The sequence below is a fragment of the Pleurodeles waltl genome, chromosome 2_2 (genome assembly GCF_031143425.1).
Source record: "Pleurodeles waltl isolate 20211129_DDA chromosome 2_2, aPleWal1.hap1.20221129, whole genome shotgun sequence".
In the NCBI taxonomy this organism is placed as follows: Eukaryota; Metazoa; Chordata; class Amphibia; order Caudata; family Salamandridae; genus Pleurodeles; species Pleurodeles waltl.
The window spans coordinates 575,707,300-575,731,203 of NC_090439.1; the positions used below are offsets into that span (position 1 = coordinate 575,707,300).

At 45.8% G+C, this 23,904-nt stretch overlaps 1 protein-coding gene across 3 annotated transcripts in view; it reads right to left on the minus strand.

The window, feature by feature from the left end:
• TRAPPC8 (trafficking protein particle complex subunit 8) overlaps positions 1–23,904 on the minus strand; it is a 1,010,076-nt gene that overhangs the window by 505,274 nt on the left and 480,898 nt on the right. The window lies entirely within an intron of this gene.

The window sequence follows — 23,904 nt, forward strand, 5'->3', positions numbered from 1 at the left end:
AGAAGGTAGAGGGTGTGTGTGAGAAGGTAGAGGGTGTGTGTGAGAAGATAGAGGGGTGTGTGTGTGAGAAGATAGAGGGGTGTGTGTGTGAGAAGATAGAGGGGTGTGTGTGTGAGAAGGTAGAGAGTTGTGTGTGTGAGAAGGTACAGCGGTGTGTGAGAAGGTGGAGGGGTGTGTGTGAGAGAAGGTGGAGGGGTGTATGTGTATGAAGGTGGAAGGGTGTGTGGGTGTGAAGGGGGAAGGGTGTGTGGGTGTGAAGGGGGAAGGGTGTGTGGGTGTGAAGGGGGAAGGGTGTGTGTGTGTGAAGGTGGAGGGCGGTGTGTGTGAAGGTGGAGGGGGTGTGTGTGAAGGTGGAGGGGTGTGTGTGTGAAGGTGGAGGGGTGTGTGTGTGTGTGAAGGTGGAGGGGTGTGTGTGTGAGAAGGTAGAGGGGTGTGTGTGTGAGAAGGTAGAGGGGTGTGTGTGAGAAGGTAGAGGGGTGTGTGTGAGAAGGTAGAGGGGTGTGTGTGTGTGTGTGTGAGAAGGTAGAGGGGTGTGTGTGTGAGAAGGTAGAGGGGTGTGTGTGTGTGAGAAGGTAGAGGGGTGTGTGTGTGTGAGAAGGTAGAGGGGTGTGTGTGTGTGAGAAGGTAGAGGGGTGTGTGTGTGTGTGTGAGAAGGTAGAGGGGTGTGTGTGAGTGAGAAGGTAGAGGGGTGTGTGTGAGAAGGTAGAGGGGTGTGTGTGAGAAGGTAGAGGGGTGTGTGTGAGAAGGTAGAGGGGTGTGTGTGTGAGAAGGTAGAGGGGTGTGTGTGTGAGAAGGTAGAGGGGTGTGTGTGTGAGAAGGTAGAGGGGTGTGTGTGTGAGAAGGTAGAGGGGTGTGTGTGTGAGAAGGTAGAGGGGTGTGTGTGAGAAGGTAGAGGGGTGTGTGTGAGAAGGTAGAGGGTGTGTGTGAGAAGGTAGAGGGTGTGTGTGAGAAGATAGAGGGGTGTGTGTGTGAGAAGATAGAGGGGTGTGTGTGTGAGAAGATAGAGGGGTGTGTGTGTGAGAAGGTAGAGAGTTGTGTGTGTGAGAAGGTACAGCGGTGTGTGAGAAGGTGGAGGGGTGTGTGTGTGAGAGAAGGTGGAGGGGTGTATGTGTATGAAGGTGGAAGGGTGTGTGGGTGTGAAGGGGGAAGGGTGTGTGGGTGTGAAGGGGGAAGGGTGTGTGGGTGTGAAGGGGGAAGGGTGTGTGTGTGTGAAGGTGGAGGGCGGTGTGTGTGAAGGTGGAGGGGGGTGTGTGTGAAGGTGGAGGGGTGTGTGTGTGAAGGTGGAGGGGTGTGTGTGTGTGAAGGTGGAGGGGTGTGTGTGTGAAAGTGGAGGGGTGTAGGGGTGTGTGTGTCTGTGTTGTGTGAAGGTGGAGGGGTATGTGTGTCTGTTGTGTGAAGGTGGAGGGGTGTGTGTGTGTGAAGGTGGAGGGGTGTGTGTGTGTGTGAAGGTGGAGGGGAGTGTGTGTGAAAGTGAAGGGGAGTGTGTGTGAAGGTGGAGGGGAATGTGTGTGAAGGTGGAGGGGAATGTGTGTGAAGGTGGAGGGGAATGTGTGTGAAGGTGGAGGGGTGTGTGTGAGTGAAGGTGGAGGGGTGTGTGTGAGTGAAGGTGGAGGGGTGTGTGTGAGTGAAGGTGGAGGGAGAGCGCAAGAGAGCGATAAGGTGGAGGGTGTGTGTGTGTGTGTGTGTGTGTGTGTGTGTGCGCGTATATGCGTGCATCTGCCCCCAGAACATACTCCATGTTTGGAGACCGAGGGGTTGGGGGGAGTCTGTCTCACAGTACTCCCACAGGTATTCTGTGGGTAAAAGGGAGCGTTGTAGTCCTCTGCTGAAAAACAGGGACCGCCAGTGTCAGAATAGGACTAGGGTGACCCATGTGGGGAATCTGGAGAAGATAACGGTGGGGATGGGGTGAAGGCGGAGGGTAGGGGAGGTAGTTCAGATGGAGGGCTAGTAGCTTTGTCTCTGGGCATCTTGAGTGATACAGGCTGGAAAGAGTCATCCAGTGCTCAAAGTCCTCGAAGGCCAGCCCCCTCTTCTTGGTCAAAGTCACTACGGTGCTCAAAGACAACTTCCACATACAGGGTTGATGAAGCTCTGACTCTTATCTAGCTGTCCTGAAACTTTTGAAGGATGGGCCTGTTTGAGTCATTAGACCAGACCGTGGTTGTGAAAGGTGGCCTCAAAGCCAATGCTGGTTTTGGCGCCAAAACAAAGCAGAGGCACCATTCAGCTTCAAAGGATGTTTTGGGACCAACTGGAGCCCGAAAGCAGTGGTGGACCTGTAGGTGGCAGTGTCATGCACACAAGGTTCGATGTCAGACTCCCTTAGGAGCAGTGCTCTGCCTCGACATGCAGTTTGGTGCCAGTTTATATGTTTTGCCTTTCACCACACTCACAGCTCTCATCCCAACTTTGAGCAAGGACCATGGTCGTCTAAGTGGATGGAACACCTTCGGCCCCCTCTTCTTTCGGTTCAGAGAAGCCGGAATCCATGACCTCTGGGCTGAGATGGAGGGCCAGGATGCCTGCTGTCAGTCTTCTTCGGCTCCAATGGGGTTGGGATCGAAGATATACAGCGTGTCTTTTGTCATCAACCACAATATGATGTGCACCAAGCGTCCAGCGCTTTGAGGGCGATAGGTCTTCTTGCACCTAAAGTCCAAGCAGAAGGTGTACCTGGCAACGCTGTAATCTGGGGAGAGGCAGATTTACAGCACTTCTAGTGGTCAGCACAGAGGTATATGGTGTCAGGTGTCCATAGTATCACCTTCTATGCTTCTTCATTCTTCAGGGTCAATTATGGAAGAAGTGTGGAGCCCCGAAGAGGCAGAAGGCACTCCAAGCGTCAGGGACCCCATCTCCAGTAATTCTCTCTGAAGTGCGTCTAGGGAGTGGGAAAGGGACAACCGCTGATGAGGAAGTCTTCTCTTCGACAGGAATGGAGGATTCAACAGCATAGACCAAAGCACCAAAGCACCAAAAGTAGACACATCTAGCAAAAGAGCACTGTTGACACACATCCAAACCAATGGCGGAGAAAAACAATCTATCAATGGAGTCAGTGTCCATGTATGCTGCCATTTAAAAGAGCAGTTAAATAATGCCTGTGACTCAAAAGACTGCTTCAAACAAAGACAAGTTGCAAATGTCCAAGCACAACCCTAGATGGCAGGAGTATGCAAATCATGTGTTTCTACAGTCCACATGTTATGAACTCACTTTTCCTTTATCACTTTGCCAGAGTTTAATTTCTGACTGACTTGTATGTTGGGCCTTTCATCTAAACAGTAAAACACTTGATGGCCTCATTTCCTTAAATGTGCTGCTATTAGTTTTAATATTGCTCTACATTTTCAAGATTTTTTTCTGATTTAAAAGAAACAAAAGTAAAATCCCTAATTTTCTTGGGATCTGGGTATTTTCTCTATTGCCCCTTTCTTTATCACAGAGAGAATTTCCTCTTGCAATGTCTGCAGATGTAGATGTTGGATTCTGGTTAGTGGTATTCTTGGAGGTTTCTGGGTGCACTCTAAAGTATGCCAGGTCTCTACTAAACCAAGGACACACCTGTCTATTGTAATCCTACTCCAACATTCTGTGCAAGAGGAAATCTTCCCACCTACTTGGCGAAAGGGTGGTAATTTATAGATTGGGGCCACAGGTGCCTGTAACACACCAGTGCCTCCTCTTAGGTGTTTTGTGATCTGGACTGTGAGGCATGTCGTTTTGAAGTGGTTTGAAGTGGTTCTCGAGTATGCCAATAATGATGGTCTGTACTGAGTCCGATACTGCCAATTATATGACTGGTGCTGGACATGATATGGCTGTTAACTGTACTGCTAGTATCGACCTCTACAATCGGATTGCTCTCTCTCCCTAAAAGGTTGAAACGGCAGCTGCCTGCAGTGTTGAAGGACTCCCAGAGAACTTCTAGTTTCAGTGTCTGTCCCTATGCACTGCAGTGTCTGGTCTACATGTTTTCCAAGAATAGATTTACCATTAACCGCTTGAGTGCGGGCGTCGGCCACTGGCCGACGCCCACACACCCTCCCTGGTGCGGGTCACGACCAGTGGCCGACACCAGGAAGGGCATTAATAAATCCTCGGGTGCGTCGCGCCCGAGGATTATTATTTTTTTTTTTTTTACTACCCCCGGGAGACACGGAAGCTACCGTGTCTCCCCCCGCCCCCCACCCGCCCCTTTGTGACGTCAGCGCGCCTCGGGTGTTTTCCCCATGAAAGCAGGAAGCAGCCTTGCAGCCGCTTCCTGCTTTCATGGGGAAAACGGCCTTTTACACGTTCGGGAAGGCCTCGTAAGAAAGGGGAGAGTCTCCCCTTTCTTACGAGGCCTTCCTGAAAGTGTTTCCTGGCCCCCGGTCGCAGCTGTGCTGCGATCGGGGGCCAGGAAACACTTTCAGGTTTCCTGGCTCCCCCGATCGCAGCACAGCTGCGATCGGGGGGGCCAGGAAACATTTTGAAAAGGCCTCGTAAGAAAGGGGAGACTCTCCCCTTTCTTACGAGGCCTTCTGAAACTGTTTCTGGCCCCCGATCGCAGCACAGCTGCGATCGGGGGCCAGGAAACCCCACTAGACACCAGGGATTTCACTTTTGGGGGGCGGCCCCCCCCCCGGAAAACGGGCCACCCCCCCCCCCCGGCATAATTTTTTTTATTAAAAAAAAGGTAGGTGCCCCCTGGGGGGGGGGGGGACGCGATCGCGCCCCCCCAGGGGATTTTTTTTTTTTGTCAAAAAAAAAAAAAATAATGAAATGACAGGGGGTCGCCCGTGGGCAGGGTGACCCCCTGTGGGGGCATTTTTTTTTTTTTAGATGTTGTAGGGTTTCCCTGGGGGCCATTTTGGCCCCCAAGGAAACCATACAGCAACTAAAAAAAATATGTTTGTATATATCTATATATATATATATCTATGTAGATAGATATATCTAGGTACATGGATATATCTATAGATATATCTATGTAGATATATATATATATATATATAGGTAGATCTGTATCAAAGAGATTTATAAAGCGCGCTACTCACCTGTGAGGGTCTCAAGGCGCTGCGGGGGGGGGGGGGGGACAGGGGGAGGGAAAGGGGCTAGGAGGTTCACTGTTCAAAAAGCCAGGTTTTGAGGCCCTTCCTGAAAAGAAGTAGGTTTTGGGTCTTGCGAATGTGGGTTGTGAGTGCGTTCCAGGTTTTGGGTGCAATGTAGGAGAAGGATCTGCCCCCGGTGGTGGTGTGTTTGATGCGGGGGACAGAGGCGAGAGAGAGGTCAGCTGAGCGGACGTTTCGTGTGGGGGTGTGGAAGGTGACTCTCGTTGAGGTAGGCAGGGCCTGTGTTGTGGAGTGATTTGTGTGCGAGGATGAGGATCTTGAAGGTGATCCTTTTGTCAATGGGGAGCCAGTGGAGGGATTTGAGGTGTGGAGAGATGTGTTCGTGTAGGCGGAGGTCGAGGATGAGTCGTGCTGCTGAGTTCTGGATGCGTGTAGTTTACACTTGAGTTTTAGAGTGGTGCCGGCGTAGAGGGCGTTTCCGTAATCAAGCCTGCTGCTGATGAGTGCGTGAGTGACAGTTTTTCTGGTCTCTGTGGGGATCCATTTGAATGTTTTTCAGTATACGGAGTTTGTTGAAGCATGAGGAGGTAAGAGCGTTGATTTGTTGGGTCATAGAGAGGGAGGAGTCTAGGATGATGCTGAGGTTGCGTGCGTAGTTGGCGGGGTGGGTGCAGGGCCTAGCGTGGTGGGCCACCATGGGGGGTCCCAGGTGTTTTTGTGTGGGCCAAAGAGGATTATTTCGGTTTTGCTTGAGTTGAGTTTCAGGTGGTTGGCTGTCATATATACATCACTTTTGTCAATATGTGTGTGGTTTCCCTGGGGGGAAAAGGGTCCGACTTGTCTAGTGGCAGTTTTAGTGCCATAAAGAAGCGCAGAAGGCTTATATGCCTACTGCAAAGAGCACATCTGTATTTTATGTAAATAGCTGAGTACATTAGTAAAGTCTATGGAGAGATGAAGGGCACTTTTGCTGGGTGGTAATGAGGGAATCCGAGGAGGAGGGAGTGGGAGCACCAATAATGATTGTTGGACTGGGCGCAGGAGGTGCTAAAGACTGTGACGAATGGTATGTGACAAGGTGTTTTTTGAGTGTCTTGAAAGTACGTGCTGATTGAGGGAAGAAGCGCAGGTAAGGTGGCCTCTACTGTTGCACGTATCTCACACACACCATCGATTTTGTGACTGTCTACGTAGGCTAGTGTTTTAGCGCAACAGTTTAGGCAATAGCAGAGATGGCATCTTGATGGACGACTGCTGCCTGCACTTGGGTTATAGAGGACCGCTCTGACATAGGATCAGAGACTGAGACATCAGATACTGAGACAGCATCTGAGGGATAGGACAATGGCGCAGACTCTGGGAGTGATTTTTCAGTCAGAGGAGTCCCATTCGAAAACTCCTCTTCCAGTACATTATGAGGGAGGTGATGAGGACAGTCCTGCTGTCCCTTCGCAAGCTGTTCGTGCAACTGGGTAATAGTGGGTTAGGCCAACCCAGAGAGCAGGTGAATGCGGCGGCAAGCAGTGAGAGAGTGCTCTCTTGGGAGCTCACCAATTTAGTTCAGCCCCAAATTCCACCACCCAAATCATATTGTGGAAACATCAAAATTGTCTATGGCAAAACAAACTGGTTTTGTAAGGCAGGCACCTGTGTTTTTGGTCCTGGATTCGGCGGCCATATAGAGAAACACACTAAACCCAAACATTTCTGGAAACTAGACATTCGGGGGAGTCCACAGAGGTGTGACTTGTGTGGATTCCCCAAAGTTTTCTTACCCAGAATACCCTGCAAAGCTGAAATGTTGAAAAAAAACTCTATTTTTCTCGCATTTCTGTCACACAAACTACAGGAATATGCTGGGATCCACAACATTCCTACCACCCAGTGACTCCTCACCTGTCCTGATAAAAACACTACCCCACTTGAGTGCCTACACCTAGTGCCTGTGTCAGGAATGGATCACCCCAGGGTCAACAGCTGCCTCACGTAAGGACCAACATTGACCGTTGTGTGATCTATTCCTGTCGCAGGCACCAGGCCTAACCACACAAGTGAGGTATCATATTTATCGGGAGACTTGGGGGAACACTGGGTGGAAGGAAATTTGTGGCTCCTCTCAGATTCCAGAACTTTCTGTCACCGAAATGTGAGGAAAACGTGGTATTTTAGCCACATTTTGAGGTTTGCAAAGGATTCTGGGTAACAGAACCTGGTCCGAGCCCCACAAGTCACCTCATCTTGGATTCCCCTGGGTTTCTAGTTTTCAAAAATGTGCTGGTTTGCTAGGTTTCCCCAGGTGCCGGCTGAGCTAGAGGCCAAATTCCACAGGTAGCCACTGTTTTCTATGAAAAAATGTGATGTGTCCACGTTCTGTTTTGGGGCATTTCCTGTCGCGGGCGCTAGGCCTACCCACACAAGTGAGGTATCATTTTTATCGGGAGACTTGGGGGAACGCCGGGTGGAAGGAAATTTGTGGCTCCTCTCAGATTCCAGAACTTTCTGTCACCGAAATGTGAGGAAAACTTGTTTTTTTAGCCACTTTGAGGTTTGCAAAGGATTCTGGGTAACAGAACCTGGTCCGAGCCCCGCGAGTCACCCCTCCTTGGATTCCCCTAGGTCTCTAGTTTTCAGAAATGCACAGGTTTGGTAGGTTTCCCTAGGTGCCGGCTGAGCTAGAGGCCAAAATCTACAGGTAGGCACTTCTCAAAAAACACCTCTGTTTTCTTCCAAAAATTTGGATGTGTCCACGTTGCGCTTTGGGGCGTTTCCTGTCGCGGGCGCTAGGCCTACCCACACAAGTAAGGTATCATTTTTATCGGGAGACTTGGGGGAACGCCGAGTGGAAGGAAATTTGTGGCTCCTCTCAGATTCCAGAACTTTCTGTCACCGAAATGTGAGGAAAACTTGTTTTTTTAGCCACTTTTTGAGGTTTGCAAAGGATTCTGGGTAACAGAACCTGGTCCGAGCCCCGCAAGTCACCCCTCCTTGGATTCCCCTGGTCTCTAGTTTTCAGAAATGCACAGGTTTGGTAGGTTTCCCTATGTGCCGGCTGAGCTAGAGGCCAAAATCTACAGGTAGGCACTTTGGAAAAAACAGCTGTGTTTTCTATAAAAAAAATAGGATGTGTCCATGTTGTGTTTTGGGGCATTTCCTGTCGCGGGCACTAGGCCTACCCACACAAGTGAGGTATAATTTTTATCGGGAGACTTGGGGGAACACAGAATAGCAAAACAAGTGTTATTGCCCCTTATCTTTCTCTACATTTTTTCCTTCCAAATATAAGAGAGTGTGTAAAAAAGACGTCTATTTGAGAAATGCCCTGCAATTCACATGCTAGTATGGGCACCTCGGAATTCAGCGATGTGCAAATAACCACTGCTCCTCAAAACCTTATCTTGATCCCATTTTGGAAATGCAAAGGTTTTCTTGATACCTCTTTTTCACTCTTCATATTTCAGCAAATGAATTGCTGTATACCCAGTATAGAATGAAAACCAACTGCAGGGTGCAGCTCATTTATTGGCTCTGGGTACCTAGGGTTCTTGATGAACCTACAAGCCCTTTATATCCCCGCAACCAGAAGAGTCCAGCAGACAAAACGGTATATTGCTTTCAGAAATCTGACATCGCAGGAAAAAGTTACAGAGTAAAACATAAAGAAAAATGGCTGTTGTTTTCAGCTCAATTTCAATATTTTTTTATTTCAGCTGTTATTTTCTGTAGGAAAACCTTTTAGGATCTACACAAATGACCCCTTGCTGAATTCAGAATTTTGTCTAGTTTTCATAAATGTTTAGCATTCCGGGATCCAGCATTGGTTTCACACCCATTCCTGTCACTAACTGGAAGGAGGCTGAAAGCACCAAATATAGTAGAAATGGGGTATGTCCCAGTAAAATGCCAAATTTGTGTTGAAAAATTTGTTTTTCTGATTCAAGTCTGCCCGTTCCTGAAAGGTGGGAAGATAGTGATTTCAGCACCAGAAACCCTTTTTTGATGGCGTTTTCAGGGAAAAACCACAAGCCTTCTTCGGCAGCCCTTTTTTCCAATTTTTTGGGAAAAAACTAAATTTTCACTGTATTTTGGCTATTTTCTTGGTCTCCTCCAGGGGAAACCACCAACTCTGGGTACCATTAGAATCCCTAGGATGTTGGAAAAAAAGGACGCAAATTTTGCGTGGTTAGCTTATGTGGACAAAATGTTATGAAGCCCTAAGCGCGAACTACCCCAAATAGCCAAAAAAGGGCTCAGCAATGGGGGGGAAAAGGCCCAGCAGCTAAGGGGTTAAATGTTATATCTAGTATTGTACTCTGAACCTCTGGTTTAATGGGTGTACAGCGGAACCAAGAGGGTCTCCCCTAAGACAACAACTCCGGCAAGTTGTCTGAAACCTACAGTTGCTACATCTACAAATGTTTCAATTGCTGCTGACATTCACTCTCCTTCCTTTAAAATGGTTATATCCTCATTCTTTCTATCTTCTGGCAAATACACTAAGAGTGGTACCAAATCAGATCACATATGTCTGTCGAAATGGCCTACACCAGCCAGATAGTTAGCAGTTCTGATTGTTGCTGAAGTCATTGTAAAAAAAAATTCTGATGTTACCCAAGCACCTAAGCTCTCTCGCTGAAGAAACAGAACAGACAGTAGACTGATTTCTAGCCTTCTATGCATTGTGTGCATATTGACTGAAGCTGCTTTGGATGACCTATTATGCAGGGTCCAGTATTATCCGGCATTTTAAACTCCTTATACAGCAGATCCCAGACGTGGGCTATTGGGATTTGGATTGTACCGGGCCATGGTACCGTTGGTCCTCAAAGCACAACTCATATTCTTGGTGGAACTGTCAGTGTGATGGGCACAAGTCTTCTTCAAAAGTTTAATATAACCTCGAATGACATACCTCTTTATGTAGCATTGATATAGGATATTCTTGGCCATCATCATAGCCTGGCATTTTACTCTTAACTTGGCAGGACTGTATGCCCTTAACGTTCTGATTCTTCCGTGTCAAAGAGTGGCTGTTTTTTTTGATTGGAGAACTAGGATAAGGCATAAATTCTAATGGCAAACACAAATGGTTATAATGGCACTCTTTCTTTGATTGTCTTATCCAATGAGGAAATGTTATCTTGTCCTTGCATTTTTGCTGTACATTTTTTCAGTAGGCCCTACTAATCACTGGGTATTCAATGTTGTACTACCACTGCTCCCTCCTGGGAATAGTATCAACCGACCTTCTGCACTACTGTGTTGGTGAGTTCAACTGAACTTCTTAATTTGTGAAAGTAATCCTCATCTTAATAAAAAAAACTAATATTTCAGTGTTTTACATCTTTTTTCCAAAAGGCTATACTTGTTGCGTCTTCATTCGCTAGAGTCAATTACAAATTATTGTCTTCCTGGAATGGTGCACACCCCTTGTTTATTGTGTGCCGTGTTGTGTCCCCAACGGCTGTTATATTAAGTCCTTTTTCAGGGGGTTAAATAACATTCTGTGAAAAATAAAAATGAAGGTTCGAGGGCACAAAAAGACCACTGGATTTACAAACAGATGCATTCACTTGTGGTTGATTCTTATGTTTCAATAAAAACACAAAATGGTTTCTTCATACAGCGTAATGATGGCATGGACCATGCTGCTCAGATGTTTTAACCAACCATACGCAACAAGATAAAACATTGACAAGCAAACAATTAATTGAAAATAATTCTTTGTCTGCTCAACATAGGTTATGTATAAAATCAGAACTGGTTGCAAAATGTCAGCGAGTTGAGTAATCACATCGGTGTAATGCTAGAGGTTTGGGTCATGTTGATTATAAAAACGTCCCCTCTATTTTGTCACATAGCTGGTTTTCTAATACAATATAGCCAAGTGTGTCTCCTTTGTAGTAATCTGGAGCTGAGAGTAAGAGGGGGGAATATTTCTGTGATGAGCCACTAAAGCTGAATGTGTATTTTAGCTTGTGTGTAGTAAGCATACTCATGCTTTGAAAAATATCCTGGGAAAACAACAAATATGTGGTATGCATCTTTCCTGAGAGACAATGATGTATAATTTCAGATCGTGCCCAAGGCTCTGAAATGTATGTTACTTGAGCAAAGGAAAACTTATAAATTTTAGACTAAATATGCGGTGGAAAATGTAAATAATTTTTTTGCACACAGTGTTGTCAACACGGCTTTTGCCTTTCTGTTACTTTTCTGTTCTTGTTGACACCAGATTCATGGGCTGAGGTTCTGATGTGATCTCTGTCAAGAGTCAACCGTAGACTCTTGACTTGCACATCAACGCATAAATCTTTGTTGATGATGGAGCGTTCAATAAAGGTTAGAAGAAAGCAGAACCTGAAAAGAGTATCTTCTAAGGCTCTGAAGAAGGAGTGCTTAAACAGGGTGCAGCTTCTTTGTAGAGGATGGTTCTAGTTAAAGTTTTTTTTTTTTTTCAGGGTGAGAGCTACAACAGGAGAATTGCTGCACTGCTTAGATTTTTCAAAAGTCCATTTCGAGATGGATGGATCCCTTTCACTTAGACTCACGCCAGAGAGGTGGGTTATTCCTCAGATTGAGACTCTGGGTGGTCATTTTCATTGAATAGGAGTTTTCCCTTTTGATTTTTGAAGCTAAAGAAAAAGTCTAACCTCTCTGTCTTTTAAGGTCTTAATATGTTCTGCATATGTTGCAGTCTTTAGGCTTGCAAGATGAAGGCAATTAAAAAATTGCTTCTGAGGGTCATTTGAATACAATCTCTTTTTACCCCAAGATCTAAAAAGGCTCTTTACAGCAGTACCTGACGTCCTGAAGTATTTTAAGAAGATATAGTACTAAAATCCCTTATTAAAAATGCCTGGTATGTCAGACAAAACTCTCAGAGGCTAACTTTTCTGAGAGTAATTGAGCAGAGCTCCTTCACACACATGTGGTAGAAACATGAAGAACAGTGACCTCTAAGGGTGTGGTCTTCAGTCTGCATATCTTTATCTGGCTCTAGTTTGCTTCTTTTCAAATAGATGTGATTAGATTAGTATACAGTTGTTTTTACAACTTATAAGCTATGTTTATCATGGAACTACTATTAGAATTAAACCATGCAGCTCTCATCTCAACAATTGTTATGACTCAAGCATGTGAATCTAGTAATGATTCAATACTGGAGAAATGTAAATGGATGCACTTGGTTACTCACCAAATGAAAAGGGTGCTTAGGAGCCAGCACTTAATTAATGAAATCACCCAAAGAGTCATGGTGACAACGGTTTAATTCAGTGCTTGAAATGGAAAAATTAAAGTGCCGGTACTCTGTGCCAGAGTACCTGCTTGTTCCTGAGAAGTGCCGGTACTCTCCTATTAAAAGTATTACGTTTTTCTTGAAATGTGCCAGTACTCTCCCTCTCAAAATAAAAAAGTGCCGGTACTCAGTACCGGACAGTACCGGCCCATTTAAAGCACTGGTTTAATTCATTTTGCCAGGTAATGCAAGGGTGTCATCAACTGAGATCTGGAGTGTGTCCTTTCAAAGGACACTTCAAAAAATGTCTGCAGTCAGTACATTCTGATTGTGCATTACTAATATGTACAATTGAAAGCAACTGTTTAGTTTTAAACACTAAAGGCCTCATTAAGCATTTGGCGGTCATGAGACCACCAAACTAGCGGTGGCAGTCAGACCTCCAAAATACAACTTTGGTGACTGGACTGCCAAAGGACCACCGTCCCCGCCAGAAACATGGTTCCCAATGGCATGATGGTGGTCGGGCTTGCAACCAGCCATGGCGGCGCTGAACTCAGCACTGCCTGGCTGATTACAACCCCTATTTCCGCCAGCTTTTTCATGGTGGGGAGCTGGGGGGACCACGGGGGGCCTCTACACTGCCCATGACCATGTCTCTCCTGTCCAGCACCGTAGGAATGTGAATTGCCTGCCTTGCAGACAGTGCGCACTCCGAGGGTGCTGGAGTGTTAAGATACTAGCCTAGCCCTTAAAGGAGCCGAGTCCAAAATCCAAAACTGTTCCCACCGGTCAGCCTGGAGGGAACATTGTAATACGTTCTGGAGGAACGTCACCACTATGGTGGTGGCGTCCTCCCTGTGAGTTGGGCAGTCCCGTGGTGGGACTGCCAAACTCATAATGAGGCCCTAAATCTTTTTGTGACAGGATATCTATGTGCAATAAAAAATTTAAATAATGGTTTACCTATTAACTGGGGTCTCTCTCACAGACAGGGCCTCATAACACTATAAACACAAGTCACAATTCCCCACTGCATCAACCAGCGTTCAGATCGTTCTGTGACCCTCCTGTCAGATGCACAGACATCTTCCGTAATTGCAATAACCAATTTAGGTTTTAAAAAAAACATAAATGAGAGCGTTTCCCATCATAAGTTTATCTTGAATTTATTTTACATTTAAGTATTTTATTTACAGACACCCGAAATTGAAAAACTAAAAAACACTGTTTTGTTCTTTTTAGGCATGTCTTTGACCTGCCCAAAAACTCACTGACCCCAACTTCTGGTACTCAGGCACACAAGTCCCTTACTTTTTTTATACACTTCAATTGCTGACTAACAAAATGAAATGAAAAAAACGTTTGTTGCAACCAAGACACACAAAACTGATAGCGGGCTATTTAGGATCTTATACAGTTTGAAATTACTTACAGAAACTTTGGTTGATTATGTGGGCTATTAGGATAGCTCAGCAAGTCATATGATATGTGTATATGTACAAGTTACTTACCTTCGGTAACTATATATCTGGTAGAGACATATTCTAGTTGCAGATTCCTTACCTTTGAATTTCCCCAGGTGTCAGATTGGATCCGGAGATTTTTTTCTTCGACTCCGCGGGCGTTGTTGGCGTCGTGTTCGCCGTGATGACATCGCGGTTGTATATAGGTGTCACCCCGGCACATTGACGCCAGTTTCTTTTTACGAATTTCCAAGCCAGTAGCGTCATGAAGAACACAGAGTGGTGTCCCAAAACTAGGGCGCTTAAGGGGAAACTCCTGTCCCTAGAAATCTGTTTGCAGTGCAGGGAGGATGGGCGGGTCAGTAAGGAATCTGCAACTAGAATGTGTCTCTACCAGATATATCGTTACCGAAGGTAACAAACTTGTACATCTGCTAGAGACTTCTAGTTGCAGATTCCTTACCTTTGCATAGATACCTGAGCAATACCATCCCCGGTGGTGGGCTGCGAACCAAGATCACACCAAGAAGTCCTGCAGGACCGAACGGCCAAAGTAGCCATCCCTTCGGACCTAATTATCCAGGCAGTAGTGTTTGGTAAAAGTGTGCAGAGATGCCCACGTCGCTGTCTGACAGATGTCCAGGCCTGGAACACCCCGTGCTAGCGCTGTGGTAGCAGCAGTAGCTCTGGTAGAGTGAGCGCTCAAACCTTCGGGGTGCATAAAAGGTAGGCAAGGTGATGGACTGTCTGACATGGAAGGGTGTCACTACTTTAGGAAGAAAAGAAGCCCTCGTGCGAAGTACCACTTTGTCAGGATGTATGGCCAGGAAAGGTTTGCTTAGATGACAGCGCCTGGAGCTCAACTACTCTGCGGGCAGAAGTATAGGCAACTAAAAAGACAGTCTTGATAGTTAAGAGCCGTAAAGGGCAGTTGTGAAGCGGCTCAAACGGGGTACACATAAGGTATGTCAATACCAGGTTGAGATAGCATTGGGGCATGATGAAAGGGATAGGAGGAAGGAGATGTGTGAGGCCTTTAAGAAACCTCCCAACTATAGGAGATTTAAATAAGGAAGGCTGATCTGGTAACCTCAAGAAAGCAGAGACAGCCAAAAGATATCCCTTAAAAGTGCCCAAGGTGGAACCCTGCTGGGAAAGGGAAAGAATAAAGAGAAGGACTTGAGAAAGAGGAGCAGATGGAGGATTGACAGATTTGTTGATGCACCATGCCACAAATTTCTTCCAACGACAGGCTTATACAGTTTTGGTTGAGTGACGCCTGGCTGCCAAGATAATGTCACTGACTTCGGGTGGCAGGTCAAGACGTCAACTGTCGCCGCTCAATCTCCACGAATGAAGCCGTAGAGTTGACAGGTTCGGGTGGAGGACCCTTGCCTGTTGCTGCGATAGAAGATCCTCCAGAAGGGGCAGTCTGATCGGAGGAACTATGGCCATGCTCAACAGCTCGAGATACCAGACTCTTCGTGCCCAGTCCGGAGCCACCAGAATTACTTGGGCCCAGTCGTTTTCAGAACTCTGGGCCTAAATTCAACTCGCGACGAAAAGCGTCGCTGATCGAGTGCTGCCTTGGAAACTCCAACACGCAAAACTGCTGACATTGCGCATTCTCTACGGAGGTGAACAAGTCTAACCAAGGTTCTCCCTACTGCCGGAAAAGACCTTGCGCCACCTCCGGATGAAGACGCCATTCGTGATCAACCATGCATTGTCAGCTGAGTTCGTCAGCTCTGGCATTCAAAGAACCTGCCAGGTGTTGAACCACTAGGGAAATGCCCTAATGTTCCAGCCAAGTCCAGAGGCGAAGAGCCTCTTGACAAAGGGTCCACGACCGCACTCCGCCTTGTTTGTTGCAATACCACATGGCAGTGGTGTTGTCTGAACACCTGCACTGCTTTCCCCTTGAGAGAGGGAAGGAATGCTTTCAATGCTAGTTGAATCGCTCGGAACTCCAGATGATTGATATGGAGCCGGGTTTCTGCAGGAGACCAGATGCCTCTGATCTCCGCCTCGCCCATTTGGCCACCCCATCCAAGGAGTGCCACATTTGTCACAACTATAACATCAGGTTGGGGAAAGGAGAGGGATCTGCCCTTGACAAAATCCTGATTTGTTAATCACCACTACAGGTCTCTCGCAGTTCCTTCAGAGATCTGTTTTTAAAGTATTAAAACAAAAACTGAGCTGCCCATCATAAACTCACTTGCTTTCTGTTACTTATGGAGCCGAAATTATGCTGGGGAAGAAAGCAACTTTTTACAACCAAGTTCAGATGAAGGCCTATAAATCAGTTTTTCGGATTTCATGATTAGCACCATGTCCGCTTAGAATTGGGATTGAAAAATTATGAACATCAGAGTATATGTGCCTTTACCAAATTATGCTGGAGAATGCGTGCAGCAGAGATCGGTACCATGAACAACCTATGCTGGATCGAAATTGAGGAGCAACAGCGTCACAATGATAAAGGCACTTGGGTCATCATTTAAACAACTGTATTCAAGACCTAGGTTTGCGAGAAGCCTGGGAGCAGAACCTGGGCAAAGTGGAGTTTTATCAGAAGGCAAATGTTGCCACTAGGTTGAAGTCCCTAATTTTTTATAAACATAAATTTGCAAAAAGACAACATGCCTGGACTGTAATAACATCATACAAATCTGTACGGGCTCAGGAATATCTAGCAGCATCCTTCACCCAGTCATTGAAACATCAGTTCATGCTTTTTTGATTTGGGTTGATCGAAATGAAAGATATGGTCCCTCTTTGGAGACTACAACCACTGACACATTCTTGCAGACTGTGTGGGTATAGACAAGAGTCATTAGAACATATCTTTTGTGTGTGACCGGCTTAGCTAGGCCACAGGATATTGTATTTGAACAACATTTTCAGTTCACTAAACATACGCTCATGTAGGCCTGCCGTTATGTGTTGGCTTAGTGGATTTTCCATTCTGTTTTGTTGTCGAGGGACTAAATTTATGGTGTAGGCCCAAAAAGAAATGGAGAACAAAGCCTAGCAAGCTGAGAGTGCCTGGTTTCTTGGTTTATGTTTCAAGAGTTCCCAAATGGTTAACTCCAGCTCTTAGCTAGTAATTAGTCATTGGTACCTCGGTATAATTTTGTGTTATTAACCTTAGGAAATTGCCTGTGTTTTATTTTTTTAGTGCACAGGACGCAACGTCGCTCTAAAAAGGGCGTAAGAAAGTCCCTGAATTTAAGATCAAGAATAAAGAATGAAACTAGTGGAGTAGGCTTTAATCACATTTAAGTTTAAATCTTTGTGACATGATTTAGGATCAGAATAAACTAAAAAACCTTTTTATGTGCTTTTTATTCTTAAACTCGAAGTATGTTTGAGTATTTATATAGTATGAACGTTTGAATAGCAATGGTTTCAATTAACTTTGCTAATAAAAAATTTCACTTCACTTTCACTGTAAGTCACGCCTATGGCAGGCCCTCCTAGCCCAGAGGGCAGGGTGCAAGAACCGGTGTGTGAGGGCATCCCTGCATGAGCAGAGGTGCACCCACAAACTCCAGCTCCATTTTCCTGGACTTTCTGAGTGTGGGGAAGCTATTTTAGCTGGGACCCCCATCTTTGCCCCTACCAGTTTTCAGGGTTTTCCCAGGCATCCCACGCTGCTGCCATCTTAGAGATAGGTTTCTGCCCTCCTGCTGCTTGAACAGCTCAAGCCCAAGGAGGCAGAACAAAGGATTTCCTTTGGGAATGGGAGGCAACATCCTCTCCCTTTGGAAATAGGTTTTATTTGGCTTGGGAGGTGTAGCCTCCCCAAGCCACTGATATGCTTTGAAGGACATATTTGGTGCCCTCCATGTGTAAACCGTTTTTCACCAGTACAGGGACCCCAGGTACATGCCCTGGTGCTAAACTAGACAATGGAAAGGGGAGTTACCACTCCCCTGTACATCACCACCCCAGGGTTGGTGCCCAGAGTGCCTCCAGGGGGCCACTTGATTCTGTCATCTTGAATCCAAGGTGGGCTGAGGCCTCTGGGAGCATCGGAGTGGCCAGGTCAGGCAGGTGACGTCACAGCCCCATCCTGATAGGTGGTCACCCTACTATGTGACCAATCACCCTTTAAGGGCTATTTAGGGTCTCCCTGTAGGGCGAGAAGGAATCTCTCTTGGAGTGAAGGAGTCACCCCCCCCTGCATCTGCAGGCACCAACTGCATCGACGACGGGCCATGTGGATCCCCTTTCCTGCAACCCTGTGTGGGTCCTGCAACACAGGCAGCGGTCTCCTCAGTCCCCGCTACCAGTTGTCCAACTTGGGAGGTGGTGAGTCTTTGCCTCTCCTTGCAGGACAGTACCACTGTGCACTGTGACTCTTGCAGCTACCAAGGCTTGTTTGGCTATTCTTCCAAGGGATCTTCAGGCTCCATGTAGCTCCAGCCACCAGCACTCTTTCCTGCGAAGCACAGTCTCCTGCCTGTTGCTCCAGCGACTCCTCTCCAGGTGTGCAGAGTATGCCTTACTGTGCCTCCTGTGCCTGCGAGTTGCCTGTGGGGGCTGCATCCTCAAATGATGGCTCTCCTCACTGCTGAGGGTCGCCTGGGACTCTCCTCATTGGGTTGAGTCCTCTTGGACCTTCCTGGTCCCCAGCAGCCCTGCAACTCTTCTTCTGCAACTCTTGCCTTTGCCAAAGCCTGTTTGTGTTTTTTCCACACCACTGACAGACTGCAACTCTTCTTCTGCCATGGGACATCGACTGCATCACTTCAGAAACTCTTCTTCTGCTCCTGTGCTGCATAGCTGACTCCTGGTCTTCACCGTCGACCTGGTCCTGCATCTCCAGAAGGGTGGGTAGTGGCTCCTGCCCCAATTGGACAATCCAACTGGAACTGGACGTGGTCCCCTTCATTTGCAGGTCCTCTTCGGTCAGGATCCATCTTCTGTTTCTTACAGTCTTGTTTGGGTCTTGCACAGTCCATTTACAAAGTTTACCTGTGGGTTTGAGAAAAAAACAGGTACTTACCTCTTCTCTCCTGGTTGCTGGGAGGCATTCTGGTACTTAACTTTTGGGGTCCCTCGTTCCGCGAGCTCCCCACTACAGATTCCACTTCCCTGAGTGGAGGGTCTGTCTTTCACATTCCATTTACTTAGTATATGGTTCGGTCTCCCACTAGTGTCGCTAATATTTACTGCTCCTTAACTGTTTTCTATTGCTTTCTATACCCATTCCTGATAACTAATGTGTTTATAATAGTGTGTTTACTCACCTGCTGGTACAGTATTGACTATACAGAATTTTAGTATTTGTGTTACCATAATAAAGTACCTTTGTTTTTGTAACACCGTGTGGTTGTTTCGTGTGTTTAAGTGCTGTGTGACTATAGTGGCATTGCATAAGCTTTGCATGTTTCCTGATAAGTCTTGGCTGCTCATCCACAGCTACCTCTAGAGAACCCTGGCTTTACAGACACTGTCTACACCTCACTAATAGACGATGCCTGGAATCGGGTGATAACATCATATGTGCTCACCACACACCAGGCCAGCTTCCTACAGTACTGTTAGCTAGGAGAGAGAGATGCAAGTTCTGAAAGTCTGAAGATCCCCCCTCTTGAGAAATTGAAATCTCCCACTTCGCAACTCAAATAGATATTGAGTGTCAGCTGGACAGCTGTGAGAGGGTTTGGAAGAGCTATATTGAAAGGTAATAACGACTGCATAGTCCAATGGTTACCCCGAAAAATCTGTCGATGCTACACTGGTGGAGTCCACAAGCTTGCAGCAGCAGTCTCAATGTGTCAGTTTCTTCAACAGAGGGAACAACACAATGAGAAACTGATGGTGTGGGACAAAAACAAATGTGTGTATAAATACACACAAACACACGTGTGGGTGTGTGTGTTTATATATATATATATATATGTATATATATATATATATATGGAAAATGTCACTTACCCAGTGTACATCTGTTCGTGGCATGAGTCGCTGCAGATTCACATGCTGTGCACAGTCCGCCATTGGGCTCGGAGTGTTACAAGTTGTTTTTCTTCGAAGAAGTCTTTTCGAGTCACGAGACCGAGGGACTCCTACTTCGGTTCCATTGCGCATGGGCGTCGACTCCATCTTAGATTGTTTTCCCCGCAGAGGGTGAGGTAGGAGCTGTGTATATTAGTAATAGTGCCCATGCAATGGAATGAATACGTATGTACATAATAAAGGTTAAAGTAATATATTTACAAATGTTCAAGATCTACTTCTAAACGGCTACAGGCTCCCGGGGAGGCGGGTGGGCACATGTGAATCTGCAGCGACTCATGCCACGAACAGATGTACACTGGGTAAGTGACATTTTCCGTTCGATGGCATGTGTAGGTGCAGATACACATGCTGTGCACCGACTAGTAAGCAGTTATCTCCCCAAAAGCGGTGGTTCAGCCTGTAGGAGTTGAAGTAGTTTGAAATAATGTTCTTAGTACAGCCTGACCTACTGTGGCTTGTTGTGCAGTTAACACATCTACACAGTAGTGCTTGGTAAATGTATGAGGCGTAGACCATGTTGCTGCCTTACATATTTCGTTCATTGGAATATTTCCTAGAAAGGCCATGGTAGCCCCTTTCTTTCTGGTTGAGAGTGCCTTTGGTGTAATAGGCAGTTCTCTTTTTGCTTTAAGATAGCAGGTTTGAATACACTTAACTATCCACCTAGCAATGCCTTGTTTTGAAATTGGATTTCCTGTATGAGGTTTTTGAAAGGCAATAAATAGTTGTTTTGTTTTTCTAATTAGTTTCGTTCTGTCAATGTAGTACATTAGTGCTCTTTTGATGTCTAATGTATGTAGTGCTCTTTCCGCTACTGAATCTGGTTGTGGGAAGAACACTGGTAATTCTACTGTTTGATTTGAGGGGAACGGTGAGATAACCTTTGGTAAAAAGTTTGGATTTGTTCTCAGAACTACTTTATTTTTATGTATCTGAATAAATGGTTCTTGTATGGTAAATGCTTGAATCTCGCTCACTCTTCTTAGAGATGTAATGGCAATCAAAAATGCAACTTTCCACGTTAAGTATTGCATTTCACAAGAATGCATGGGCTCGAAAGGTGGACCCATGAGCCTTGTTAAGACAATGTTGAGGTTCCATGAAGGAACAGGTGGTGTCCTTGGTGGTATGATTCTTTTTAAGCCTTCCATAAACGCTTTAATGACTGGTATTCTAAATAGTGAAGTCGAATGAGTAATTTGTAGGTAAGCTGATATTGCGGTGAGATGTATTTTTATGGAAGAGAAAGCTAGATTTGATTTTTGCGAATGTAGTAAGTATCCAACTACATCTTTTGGAGATGCGGTTAATGGCTGAATTTGATTATTCTGGCAGTAATACATGAATCTTTTCCACTTGTTTGCGTAGCAGTGTCTAGTGGTAGGTTTCCTAGCTTGTTTTATGACCTCCATACATTCTTGTGTGAGGTGCAAGTGTCCGAATTCTAGGATTTCAGGAGCCAAATTGCTAGATTCAAAGATGCTGGATTTGGATGTCTGATCTGTTGTTTGTGTTGTGTTAACAGATCTGGTCTGTTGGGTAGTTTGACATGAGGTACTACTGACAGGTCTAGTAGTGTTGTGTACCAAGGTTGCCTTGCCCATGTTGGTGCTATTAGTATGAGTTTGAGTTTGTTTTGACTCAACCTGTTTACTACATATGGAAGGAGAGGGAGAGGGGGAAAAGCGTATGCAAAGATCCCTGACCAGTTCATCCATAGAGCATTGCCTTGGGATTGTTCTTGTGGGTATCTGGATGCGAAGTTTTGGCATTTTGAGTTTTCCTTTGTTGCAAATAGATCTATTTGAGGTGTTCCCCAAATTTGAAAGTAGTTGTTTAGTATTTGGGGGTGAATTTCCCATTCGGGGGTTTGTTGGTGATCTCGAGAGAGATTGTCTGCCAACTGGTTCTGAATCCCTGGAATAAATTGTGCTATTAGGCGAATGTGGTTGTGGATCGCCCAATGCCATATTTTCTGTGTTAGGAGGCACAACTGTGTCGAGTGTGTCCCTCCTTGTTTGTTTAGATAATACATTGTTGTCATGTTGTCTGTTTCGACAAGAATGTATTTTTGGGTTATTATGGGTTGAAATGCTTTTAGCGCTAGAAATACTGCTAACATTTCCAAGTGATTTATGTGAAACTGTCTCTGATGTATGTCCCATTGTCCTTGGATGCTGTGTTGATTGAGGTGTGCTCCCCACCCTGTCATGGAAGCATCTGTTGTTATGACGTATTGTGGCACTGGGTCTTGGAAAGGCCGCCCTAGGTTTAAATTTGTACTGTTCCACCATAGAAGCGAGATGTATGTTTGGCGGTCTATCAACACCAGATCTAGAAGTTGACCCTGTGCTTGTGACCATTGTGATGCTAGGCACTGTTGTAAGGGCCGCATGTGCAATCTTGCGTTTGGGACAATGGCTATGCATGAAGACATCATGCCTAGTAGTTTCATTACCATTCTGACTTGTATCTTTTGTGTTGGATACATGGCCTGTATTACTTTGTGAAATGTTTGAACCAGTTGTGGACTTGGAGTGGCAATCCCTTTTGCTGTGTTGATTGTCGCTCCTAAGTATTGCTGCGTTTGACACGCAGAAGGTGTGACTTCGCGTAGTTGATGGAGAAACCTAGCCTGTGAAGGGTTTGTATGACATATTTTGTGTGCTGTGAACACTGTTTTAGCGTGTTGGTTTTCATTAGCCAGTCGTCTAAGTACGGGAACACATGTATTTGCTGCCTTCTGATATGTGCAGCTACTACTGCCAGGCATTTTGTAAAAACTCTTGGCGCAGTTGTTATTCCGAATGGCAACACTTTGAATTGGTAATGTATTCCTTGGAATACAAACCTTAGGTATTTCCTGTGTGAAGGATGTATTGGTATATGGAAATACGCATCTTTTAGATCTAACGTTGTCATGTAGTCTTGCTGTTTGAGCAGTGGTATTACATCTTGTAACGTGACCATGTGAAAGTGGTCCGATTTTATGTAGGTGTTTAGTGTTCTGAGATCTAGTATTGGTCTCAGAGTTTTGTCTTTTTTGGGTATGAGAAAGTACAGTGAGTAAACTCCTGTGTTTTTTTGTTGAGTTGGTACTAATTCTATCGCGTCCTTTTGTAGTAATGCTTGAACTTCTAGTCCTAGAAGATCTATATGTTATTTTGACATATTGTGTGTTTTCGGTGGGACGTTTGGAGGGAATTGGCGAAATTCTATGCAATAACCATGCTGGATAATTGCTAAGACCCAAGTGTCTGTTGTTATTTCCTCCCAATTTTTGTAAAATTGGCTTAGTCTTCCCCCCACAGGTGTTATGTGGTGGGGGTGTGTGACTTGTGAGTCACTGCTTATTTTGAGGGGTTTTGGGGCCTTGGAATTTTCCTCGATTTTTTGGGAATTGGCCCCCTCTAAATTGCCCCCGAAAACCTCCCCTCTGATATTGACCCTGGTAGGTAGGCCTTGTTTGTGAGGTTGTGGTTTCTGTGGGTTGACCTCGAAACCCTCCCTAAAAGGTGTTTTCCGAAATGTGCCTCTGCTCTGCGGGGAGTAGAGTGCGCCCATGGCTTTGGCTGTATCGGTGTCCTTCTTGAGTTTTTCGATGGCAGTGTCTACCTCCGGCCCAAACAATTGCTGTTCATTAAACAGCATATTGAGCACAGCCTGCTGGATTTCCGGTTTGAACCCAGAAGTGCGCAGCCATGCGTGCCTTCGTATTGTGACTGCAGTGTTTATTGTCCTTGCAGCTGTATCTGCTGCATCCATGGAAGACCGTATCTGATTATTTGAGATATTTTGTCCCACTTCCACCACCTGTTGCGCTCTTTTTTGGAACTCCTTGGTTAAGTGTTCGATGAAATGTTGCATTTCATCCCAATGAGCCCTGTCGTATCTTGCCAAAAGTGCTTGTGAATTGGCAATACGCCACTGATTTCCTGCTTGTGCTGCAACCCTTTTTCCTGCAGCATCAAATTTGCGGCTCTCTTTGTCTGGAGGTGGTGCGTCTCTTGATGTATGAGAGTTGGCTCTCTTACGAGCTGCCCCCACAACTACTGAGTCCGGTGTTAGTTGTGTTGTAATATATATTGGATCAGTGGGCGGTGGCTTA